Source organism: Gossypium raimondii, chromosome 1 (genome assembly GCF_025698545.1).
Source record: "Gossypium raimondii isolate GPD5lz chromosome 1, ASM2569854v1, whole genome shotgun sequence".
NCBI lineage: Eukaryota > Viridiplantae > Streptophyta > Magnoliopsida > Malvales > Malvaceae > Gossypium > Gossypium raimondii.
In genome coordinates this window covers 25,868,205-25,879,666 of record NC_068565.1, presented here as the reverse complement: position 1 = coordinate 25,879,666, position 11,462 = coordinate 25,868,205, and positions in this window count along the sequence as shown.

Sequence of the window (11,462 nt, the reverse complement as noted above, 5' to 3'; positions counted from 1 at the left end):
ATAACGAGATTGAACCCATTCTGCCTCCTCCAATTTCAACTCAGCTAATACTCGAAGAGAAGGAATTTCCACATCAATAGGTAAAACTACTTCCATCCCATAAGCTAGAGAGAAAGGTGTTGCCCCGGTCGAAGTCCTGACACACGTTCTATAAGCAAAGAGGGTGAATGGTAATTTCTCATGCCAGTCTTTGTAAGTCTCAGTCATCTTTCTCACAATTTCCTTGATATTCTTATTGGCTGCTTCTACTACACCATTTATTTTTGGGTGATATGCCGATGAGTTATGATGTCTGATCTTGAATTGACTACAGACCTCCGTTATCACACTATTGTTCAAATTTAGCATATTATCAGATATGATCTTCTCAGGCATTCCATATCGACATATGATCCCCTTTTTTAAGAATCTGCTAACTACTGATTTCGTGACGTCTGCATATGAAGCAGCTTCTACCCATTTGGTAAAGTAGTCAATAACCACAAAGATGAAGCGATGTCCATTAGAAGCTTTTGGTGATATCAGCCCAATGACGTCCATACCCCATATAGAGAAATGCCATGGAGAAGTCATAACATGAAGAGGTGAAGGAGGTGCATGCATTTTATCGCCATAAATTTGGCATTTATGGCACTTCTTAGCATAATCGATGCAATTTCTTTTCATATTAGACCAGTAGTACCCAAATCTCATGATCTACCTAGCCATTGTGAAACCATTTGCATGCGTTCCACAGATACCCTCATGAACCTCTTCTAGAATTTTTCTAGCTTCCACTGCGTCCACACATCTTAACAATACCTGATCCTTCCCTTTTTTTTGTATAAGATCTCTCCATCTAGGACATAGTTCATGGCCGTTCTTCTCAATGCTCTCTTATCATTCTTCGTTGCCTGATCTGGATACTTACGATTTTTCACATATCACAATATATTCAGATACCAGGGGTGGTCATCTTTCTCTTCTTCCTCAATATTATAGCAATGAGCTAGGGTTTCAGAAATACTCATCTGAATAGGCTTTATGTCTTTCAACTTGTTCACTCGAATCATAGAGGCTAGGGTGGCCAACACATCAGCCATCTGGTTCTCATCTCGCGGAAGGTAACAAAAAGTGATGTCATCAAACTCATCTATCAAATCAAGAACCATCTTTCGATAACTGATCAATTTAGGGTCTCTTGTTTCCCATTCTCCCTTGAGTTGGTATATCACCAATACGAAATCCCTATACACTTTTAGCACTTTGATTCTACGTTCAATAGTTGCACGAATGCCCATAATGTATGCTTCATATTCTGCCATATTGTTCGTACAATCAAAATCTAGTTTGCTAGCAATAGGATAATGATCTCCGCTTGGAGATACCAGGACTGCCCCAATTTTGTTACCCACAGCATTTGAGGCTCCATCAAAATTTAGCTTCCACACATAATCCATTTGGGGATTTTCTTCAGTGGCTGCCACATACATCAAATCCTCATTTGGAAAATCAAAATTCAAAGGCTCATAATCCTCCAAGGCTCTGCTAGCTAAAAAGTTAGCTATTGCGCTCCCTTTCACGGCCTTTTGACTCACATACATTATGTCAAATTCAGAAAGTAAGATCTGCCATCTGGTCATCCTTCCATTCAAAGCAGTCGACTCCGTCATATACTTTAAGGGGTCTAACTTTGAAATCAGCCACGTCGTATGATACAACATATATTGCCGTAATCTCCGAGTTGTCCAAACCAGGGCACAACATAACTTCTCGATAGATGAGTATCTCGCTTCACAATCAGTGAATTTCTTGCTGAGATAGTATATTGCCATTTCTTTTCACCCTGTCTCATCATGCTGTCCTAACATGCACCCCATAGAATTGTCAAACACTGCTAAATACAGTATTAATGGCCTATCCGGACTAGGTGGTGATAGCACTGGAGTATTGGACAAGTAATGTTTTATTTTGTCAAAAGCCTTCTGACATTCTTCATCTCATGCACCTGAATTATGCTTCCTTAGAAGACGGAATATAAGGTCACATTTCTTAGTTTGTTGTGAAATAAACCGAGCAATGTAATTCAATCTTCCCAAAAAACCTCATACTTCTTTCTGAGTGTGTGGTGGAGGCAAATCTCATATTGCCCTGACTTTGTCTGGGTCAACCTCAATTCCTTTCCCATTGACTATGAAGCCCAGCAACTTCCCTGATCTAGCTCCAAAGGTGCACTTTGTTGGATTAAGCTTGAGCTGGAAATTTCTTAGTCTCAAAAATAATTTCCTCAGAACTTGAACATGCTCCTCTTCTGTTCTGGATTTTGCAATCATATCATCAACATAAACCTCAATCTCCTTGTGCATCATGTCATGAAACAAAGTCACCATGGCTCTTTGATAAGTTGCTCTTGCATTCTTCAATCCAAAGGGCATCACTTTATAACAAAACGTTCCCCACAAAGTGATGAATGTGGTCTTTCTCATGTCTTCCGGATGCATCTTTATTTGATTGTATCCAGAAAAGTCGTCCATGAAAGAAAACAGTGAATATCCTGCTGTATTATCCACCAAAGTATCAATGTGAGGCAACGGAAAATTATCTTTTGGACTGGCCCTGTTCAAATCCTTGTAATCCACACACATTCGCACATTCCCATCTTTTTTAGGAACAGGGACAACATTGGCTACCCATTCTGAATACTTGACTTCTTGCAAGAACCCAGCATCAAACTGCTTTTTGATTTCTTCTTTTATCTTTAGCACAATATCGGGCCTCATTCTCTTGAGCTCCTGCTGAACTGGCTTGCAATCTTCTTTTATAGAAAGGCAGTGTACCACAATATCAGTGCTCAACCCAGGCATATCCTGGTATGACCATGCAAAGACATCTTTGAATTCACAGAGTAATCTGATGAGATCTCGCCTTGTCTTGGCAGTAATGTCAGTTCCGATCTTTACCTCCTTTCCCTCCTCCAAGCTCACACTCTCCAATGATTCCTTCTGAGGTAAGATTTACTTATCCTCTTGTTCTACCATTCTCCATAAGTCTGGAGATACACCACAGTCTACGTCATCTTCAAAATCATGTGACCCCTCTAAACACATGTCTTGCTCAAAAGGGGATTCTGAGTCTGAAGCAATGTCATTCATATCATTGATATCCGGGGACCTATGGTAGGTGCCAAAGAATATACAAAGAATGTATGAATTTATGAACAAATATGAATGAATAAAAGAATGATGTGGAAAAAGAATAAAAGAATAATTACTCAAAAAAGAATGAAAAGACTACTGGCTCCAAAAATGAATACGAAAAATGTATTTATTAAAATCACAATGTTAAACATATGCATATTCCATAAAGAAATTTACTCTGAACAAGCTCTAAATAATACAGGAATCTCTTTCGCAGTCCAATTGTTCAGCTTGCTTCCAAGTTCGTAAGGGCGAATCTTTGGCAATGTCTCTCTCTTAATTGCGTCTATGAGATTGATGTGGACTTCTCCCAACATTTCTTCAAGACCTTCCTCTTTAAACATTCTTTGTGCAGGATAAATGAACCCCCTCGATACAAAGGTCTTGGATATATGAGGAAAAACCATAGGCTCCCACTTAACCTCATCTCCACTCAGGCGTGCCCTTCTCCTCTCATGTCTTTTTTCCATTTCCCTTCTTCTTTGTTTTATATCTGGTCTATAGCCTAGACCAAAACGATCAAACTTCTCTTTCATCACAGGTGCCTCAACTCCTCCCTGCAAATGCCTTCCCAGTTCTCTTCCTGATACAGCTCCTCTTCCGACCATTAATTGGAGACCCATTCTTGTAGTCCTGGATATCTTTGGCACTAGGATTTTATTCCCCTCAGCAATAAATGTTGCATTCACGAGCTCTAGAGATCGGAAAGAACACTCCACCGTCTCCTCATCAGTCTCCACGTATGGTGCATTACTGGTTACTAACACGATAATACCCTCCTCGTCATTTATTGTCACCAACCGTCCCTCTGACACTAACTTTAACTTCTGATGCAACGATAAAGGCACAGCCCCTGCCGAGTGTATCCAAGGTCTCCCCAACAAATAGTTATAGGAAGGTTCGATATCCATTACAATGAAATCCACTTCATAAGTATTTGAGCCAATCTGCAATGGTATCTCAATTCTCCCTATAACTTTCCTTTATGTTCCATCGAATGCCCTTACTACATTTTTGACACGTTTTCATATGTGAGCTATCCACAGGAAGCCTATTGAGAGTAGATAAGGGCAATACATTCAATGCAGATCCATTATCAATCAAAACTTCTGGCAGCATGTACCCTTTACACCGAGTAGTAATGTGCAGAGCTTTAGTAGAACCCATACCACCAAATGGTATTTCGTCATCATTAAAGAAGATAAAATTATCGGAGCTTATATTGTTGACCAACCGATCCAATTTGCTAACAGAAATATCCTTAGCCACATATGTTTTGTTCAACACCTTCATTAGCGCATTTCGATGTACCTCTCAACTCATGAGCAAAGCTAACACAGAGATACTTGCTGGTTGCTTATGCAACTGCTCTACAACACTATACTCACTGTGCTTCAGAAATTTCAAGAATTCAGTGGCTTCTTCCTCCTTAATTAGTTCATTAATCAATGGCCTAGATTCAACTGTCCTCTCTTCCTTTTTCTCTGCCGCAAAAACTTTCCCTTTCACCGATTCTGCTTGGGCTTTTATCAAATCGTAGTGCTTCTCACTACACGCATAAGAATCTATCTCTTGATTTTCTTTTGCAATACTAACCAAAGCTTCCTTCCCCGTGACTGTTATATTGCACTCATAGTTCCAGGGGACCTTTTTATTATCCTTATACGAAAAATTTGTCGGCTTCTAAATTACAATCTTCAGCGTCACCTGTGCCCTGGCCTCATTAAATTTAAGGCGCGAGATGATAATCACAGGACGATTAACTTTCAGAATCCTTGTCATTGACTCCGATGCATATATACTTCCTTTTTCCTCCACTTCTTCGAAAAACTCCACCTCTCTATTATCCATCATGCTCTGGACCAGAGTTTTGAATTCTCCATATCTCTGAATTTCGTGTCCACCTCATGATGGAACTCACAATAATCTCGAGTCTCACAACATCTTTCTGAATCCGAGACAATCAATCCTTTACTCGTCATTTCTTTCCAAACCCACCTCAAAGGTATTTTTACTTCAGCAACGCTCTCATTGACCCTTCTCCTCACATTTTCACTCATCATCATGTTTACCCCACTATCAGTGTGATTGGGTAACAGATTTCCTGTGCCAGATGCATCATCTACCTTGACAACGCCTATACTGATGAGTTTTTCAACAAGCTTTTTAAAAGTTGTACAATGTTCTATGGAATGGCCCGTTATTCTTGTATGGTAATCGCATTGTGCATTCACGTCATACCATTTGGGATACGGAGGCTGTAAAGGGGTCAAGTAAAAAGGGGCAACAACGTGTGCGTTGAATAAATTCTGATACAACTCCTTATATGACATTGGAATTGGTGTGAACTGGGGCCTCCCAATACTTGGCCTCGCACCAGATTTCTGTTTTGATGAACCCTGTTGATTAACCACTATCTTTCTGGGCTGATTCACCATAACTGATTTATTGTATGTATTCACATTGTTCACCTCACTTTCTTTTTTCTTTGAGGCTTGCCTTCTATTATTTTCTCCCACATCAATCTTCCCACTCCTTATAGCACTCTCAATCATCTCACCATTCATGACTATGTCAAAAAAGCTTTTTGTGGCACTTCCCAACATATGTTTAATGAATGGGGCCTTCAGCGTATTTATAAATAGCATCGTCATTTCTCTTTCAAGGAGCGGTGGTTAGACCTGAACTACAACCTCCCTCCATCTCTGAGCGTACTGCCTGAAACCTTCATTCGACTCCTTCTCCATGTTTTGCAAAGTAATTCTGTCAGGAACCATTTCTGCCACATGATTATACTGCTTCATAAAAGCCTAAGCCAAATCTCTCCAGGAACTAATCCTAGCACGGCTTAATTGATTATACCATTTAGATGTTGCTCCTGTGAGGCTATATTGAAAGTAGTGTATCAATAATTGGTCATTATTGATATATCCGGTCATTCTCTTACAAAACATGGTGATGTGGGCTTTCGGGCAACTGGTTCTATTATATTTCTCAAACTCTGGCATCTTGAACTTGTAAGGGAGCACCAAGTCTGGAACCAAACTCGAATCCTTAGCATCAACCCCACCATATCTCTCAGTGCTTTCCATCGCCCTAAATTTCTCTTCCATCCACTTCCACCTTTCTTCAAATTGCCTTGGCAATTCTTCTTTTACTTTTTCTTTTTCAACCGCCTCATCGAAGTCGGGGATAACAGGATTGATAGGATTATTCTCAGGGCTAGAGCCTGATCCAACCTGGTAATTCATCGACCTTGAAGCATCGGTCTGAAATTGCTGAGGCCTAATCGTGACAGAAGATTTACGATGGTATACCTCAGCTTGGGGCTGTGCATGTGGAGGGGTGAAGCCCGGAGGATACAGGGGTCCATCATCACCTTCCTATTCAACATTGGCCACATGACCCTTTCCTTTATCCTTTCCTTTAGTCAACAGTTGCGTTAACTGTGACATTATGCTCCCTTGAGATTTTACCATTTTGTCTATCATTTTCTGTTAGATCTTTTCAAGCTGCTCTTGTACCTGTTGCTGAAGTTGATCCTACATTTCTTTTTGGAACTGCTCGAGCTTTTCCAATCTTTGGTCCATATTTTTCGATTTCGCTCTTGTACCGTAACGGTGTTGGGTTGGCTGGTTGGTTTCCAGGTTAACTGAGGAACGATTTTGATTAATCAGAACCCTTTAAAAGTTTTTAATGCATATGATGCGATGTATGAAAATGAATGCAAAAAGGCGTTAATTCTAATTTCAATTACTTTCAGAAAACTTTATTAGAAAATAAATCTCTTTACATAGAATGAGCTACAAATAAGGCTTTGCCCTAATATTCAAGACCTTAATCTTTTTGAGTAACGAGCACAACTCTTGTCCCCAGTCTAACTCCAATTCATATTTCACGCTCAACGTGTCGGCCTGTACTGCCAAAGCTTGTAGGTGATCTGTTACCTCTCGAATCTGAACCACAGCTTCTCCCATAACATGATCCCTGTCCTTAACTTGATTTTGGAAATAATGAAATTACTCATTCTGACGACTTTCCTTTGCCTCTAGATGCTCAATCCGAACCTCACAATTTCGTAATGCTGCTTCTAACCCTTCTATTTTACCCTTCATCTATTCAATCTTGCTTAGACTTGCCTTTAGCTCCACTACATAATTTCAACTTCTGTGTTAACGAAGAGACCTTTCTAACTCAACTACCCTGCCTTTTAGTTCGCACTTTTCCTTTTGGCCCTCTGACATGCTCTTTTCTAAGACTTCATTTCGTGCTTGAACTTCTTGAAATTTTCTTTCCCACCAGTCTGACTTGTTTCTTTCTTCTCGAATCTCTTCACGCCACTACTCTGAAGTTTTTCCAAGCCTGGCAGTTCTCATTGACAGACGCAGCTTCTTATAATCCGTTTTCAAACTATTTAGCTCTTCTTCGGCCTTATTCTTCCCTTTCCTTAGTCTATCAGCCTCAAGCTTCTGAACATCCACATCCAGTCTCAAATTCATCTTTTCTTCCTCCATTTGCTCTATTTTCTTCTCTAATTCTACATTTCTTCTTTCAAAGTCCTGCCTTATAATTTCCAGCTCAGAAGGGACGACCTGCAAGTGTTCCTCTATCGACTGACTATTTTCTGAACTTGGACCAGGAATGTTATCGTTGATCCTCTTAACCCACCACTCGCTATACTCGGAAGTTGTCATTGGACCCCAACTAATCCCTTCATTCAACGAGTCTAATTCCATGTATTGGCCATCTCACGAGCTTTTTTTTATAACCTTCACCCCCATAAGAGAATTCACACTCGGCCAGTCCCTGAGTTGCGGGCACAAACTGCCTTGATCTGTATTGCCTTAGGCAATGTGGCATAACCAACAACTCTCCAAATTCCAAGCAAAGGAACCCAATCAAAGTACCCACACCGATATAGGATCTTACCTGGAAGCAACTATGGAGCTCTCCACTCGATATCATCATTTTGCAAGTTATGAAAAATTGCCATTCATTTCTCTTCCGAGATGTCATCCCTCCTTGGTGTAGCCACTATCTCCTTCAATGGTGAGTAACTTTCAGAGAAAACCCGATACGAAACTTTATCAACCTTCCAAAAGTGACTGTGGAACCATGCAAGTAGGAGCTGCACACATCCAATGAATCTACCCTCTCCTACTCTCCGGCATGCATTTAGTGACCTGAAAGTTTCTGCCAAAATTACCGGGACTAGTGAAACTCTCTTATCAAGCCCATCAAATAAGTCAGAGACCGCCTCGTCAACATGTCCCAAAGTCTTAGGGAACACAACCAAACCATATATACTTATAGCAAAGATATCTACCTTCTTCCTCGCATCTGGGTGCGCTAAAATGAGGCCCTTCAAATTTTTCCAAGGAATGTACCTGCTATCCCCCTTTTGCTTGATCCGAGCTGTAACCCACTGCTCACTCATCCCCATTATATTCATCAGCTTCCTCAAGAAGGTCGGTACATTTACCGCTTTCGAGTAGATTCTGTCTACTTGAATCCTCAAACACCGAAGTAAAGCCACGTATTCTTCTATTGTAGGCACCAAATCGACCTTCCTGAATGTGAAGCAACTGTAGGCCGGATTCCAAAATTGGGCAAGAGCTCGAAACAGACGCTTGTCTACCTTCGCATCAAGTAAATAAGGCAAATCCCCATAATTTGAATAGAATAACTGTCTAACCTCATTATTCCACTGATCCCAAATCTCCTTCAACTCCTGCAAGTTGTTCTGGGCTACGCTAACACGGGTGAAGTCCCATAATTCTGATACGTATCCCACGGCCAAACTATTACCTTTTTCGCACTGTGTCATCTCAGCCCAAGTTCGGACAGCCGCATTGTCCTCCACTCTATCAAGAAACCCATTTCCCATGATAAACTTTCTATCGAGCAACCGAATACGAACCAGCGCCTTTATAATGAAATGCCATGTAATTGTAATGCCATGCAATCAAAGTAAAATACAAAAAAGTCAGTATCAATTAAATACAATACAATCAAGAAATAGTAAAAACTCCTAATTAGGTGTCTACTAAGGTTAAGAGTAATTCTACCTAGGGTGAGTTCTTAAGGTTCATTATATGAGGTTTGGCTTCTAGATTAAGGGTACCTGAACCAGCAGATTCCTCGATCCTCACCCATTATAGGCTCATATGGACCAAGTTCAGTTCAGGGGAATACATTTCCCTATGGCTGCACGGAGATGAAAATCTCACGAAGACATAGGTACGGATGTATCCCGAAAGCGGTCCACTACCCTGCACGGAGGTGAAAACCTCACGAAGGACTAGCTTCTCACTCCCACTTAGAGGGGTAAAATTGACCATGAAATGCAAAATGCAAATAAACCAACAGACTTAGGCCAATCAAGCAAGCACATGATAAAACCAATGAATGCAAAGGGGGAATCATGATTTAAAACAACTTTTGATTTTCGACAAAAAGACAAAAAATAATCAAATCATGGCTCGACTCTCTTGAAGTCCCCAGTGGAGTCGCCAAGCTGTCGAAACTATTTTTGATAAAACAAAAAATTTAGTCGTCGACTTTAAAAACAAAAATTGGAGTCGCTACCGATCCTTTATTGAGGTGTGATCGGCTCACCTTAAAAATGATTTCGGTCTGCGAAATTTGAGAAAATAGGTTTGGGAGTCAGTTACGCACGAGGAAGGGGTTAGCACCCTCGTAACGCCCAAAATCGGTACCAAATTGATTGTTTAATGTCTTGGTGTCGAAAATTTGAAAAGAATTTAAAAGAAAAACTTTTTATCTTGAATGAATTAAAATAAAAAACATTCTTATTTCAAAGAAATAAAACATCACACCCAGTGAATTAGGGCACAACGTTTTTAATCTTCAAAATTAAGTTTGCCTTTTTGATTTTTAAAACTCATGCATTTAAACCTAAAAAGGATATTCGGTTATTTAGGTCAAATGAAGAAAATCGAAACCCAGTAAGTTAGGGCACAATTTTTCAAAATTCCAAATACCGAATATTGCCTTTATTTAATTATTTTTAGAAATTCTTATTTCGAGGTGACAAAAACGTTGTGCATAGTAAGTTAGGACCCAACATTTTTGAATTCCCGAGAATAAGCTTTTATTTTGAAATCTGTGTGATTTTATTGCAAAATAAATACTTGGCTCTCTAAATTCATCGAAAAACAATCGAAATCCAGTAAGTTAGGACATGATCTTTCTTGAGAATCCTGAATGCCAAATATTTTGAAAATTTACAAAATAAGATGATTTTAATGCTTTGACGAAACCAAAATATATTTTCTTTAAAAGTATGATAAAATGTGGATGTACAACATGAAATCAATACTTTAATTTAAATTATTCATGTATATGTGTTTACAATATATATATATATATATATATATATATATATATATATAAGAACAATATATTAATAAATTCTGAAAATATGTATATGTATATATTAAGATACGTATATATAAATATACACATATATAAAACATGAATGACATGTACAAAACAAAAAACTTATAATAATTTCTAAAAATATGTATATAAATTATAAAAATGCACATATACATGCATGGATTTTAAAATATGGAAAATGCACATTTATTATAAAATGTAAATGTATATATATGTATATAAAAGTTATGAAAATAAAATAAACATATATGTAAATAATATATACATGTATTTATAAAGTCTAAAAAATATATGCATATATATTAAAAAAATATGCGTGTATATATACAGAAACTTGGAATAAAAATGTGATAATAATAATTATAATAATAATAATTAAAAAAATAATATTAGTGTAAAAACAGAAGGACTAATTTGTAATCAAAACAGAAATTTAAAGGCAAATTCGAAATAAACATAAATGCGCGAGCCCAATTGAACACACACACAATAGATGGGGACCAAAAGGGAAATTAATCCATACACCCCAAAACGCTACGCAGCATTGGACCAAAATAAAACAAATTCAATGTTTCAGGGAAAAATTTGAAAACAGAAAAATCAGTGGTTTTGAAATGATGAAAACATGAGAGGATTAAAAGCATAAATAACCCATTAGTGCCTAAAACAAGCGGATCTGATCAGGTTTTGGGTTGGGTCACACGATTTTCGGGTTACTTCAATACGGCGCTGTTTTATATGCTGCATAAAAGCCATCTAAAACTTAAAAAAAACCCTAAGCTATTCTCTTCTTGCGTGCGCCGCTTCTCCCAAAACCCCTTCTACTCTTTCATTCTGCTCTCTGCACAGAACGAGGAAGAACTT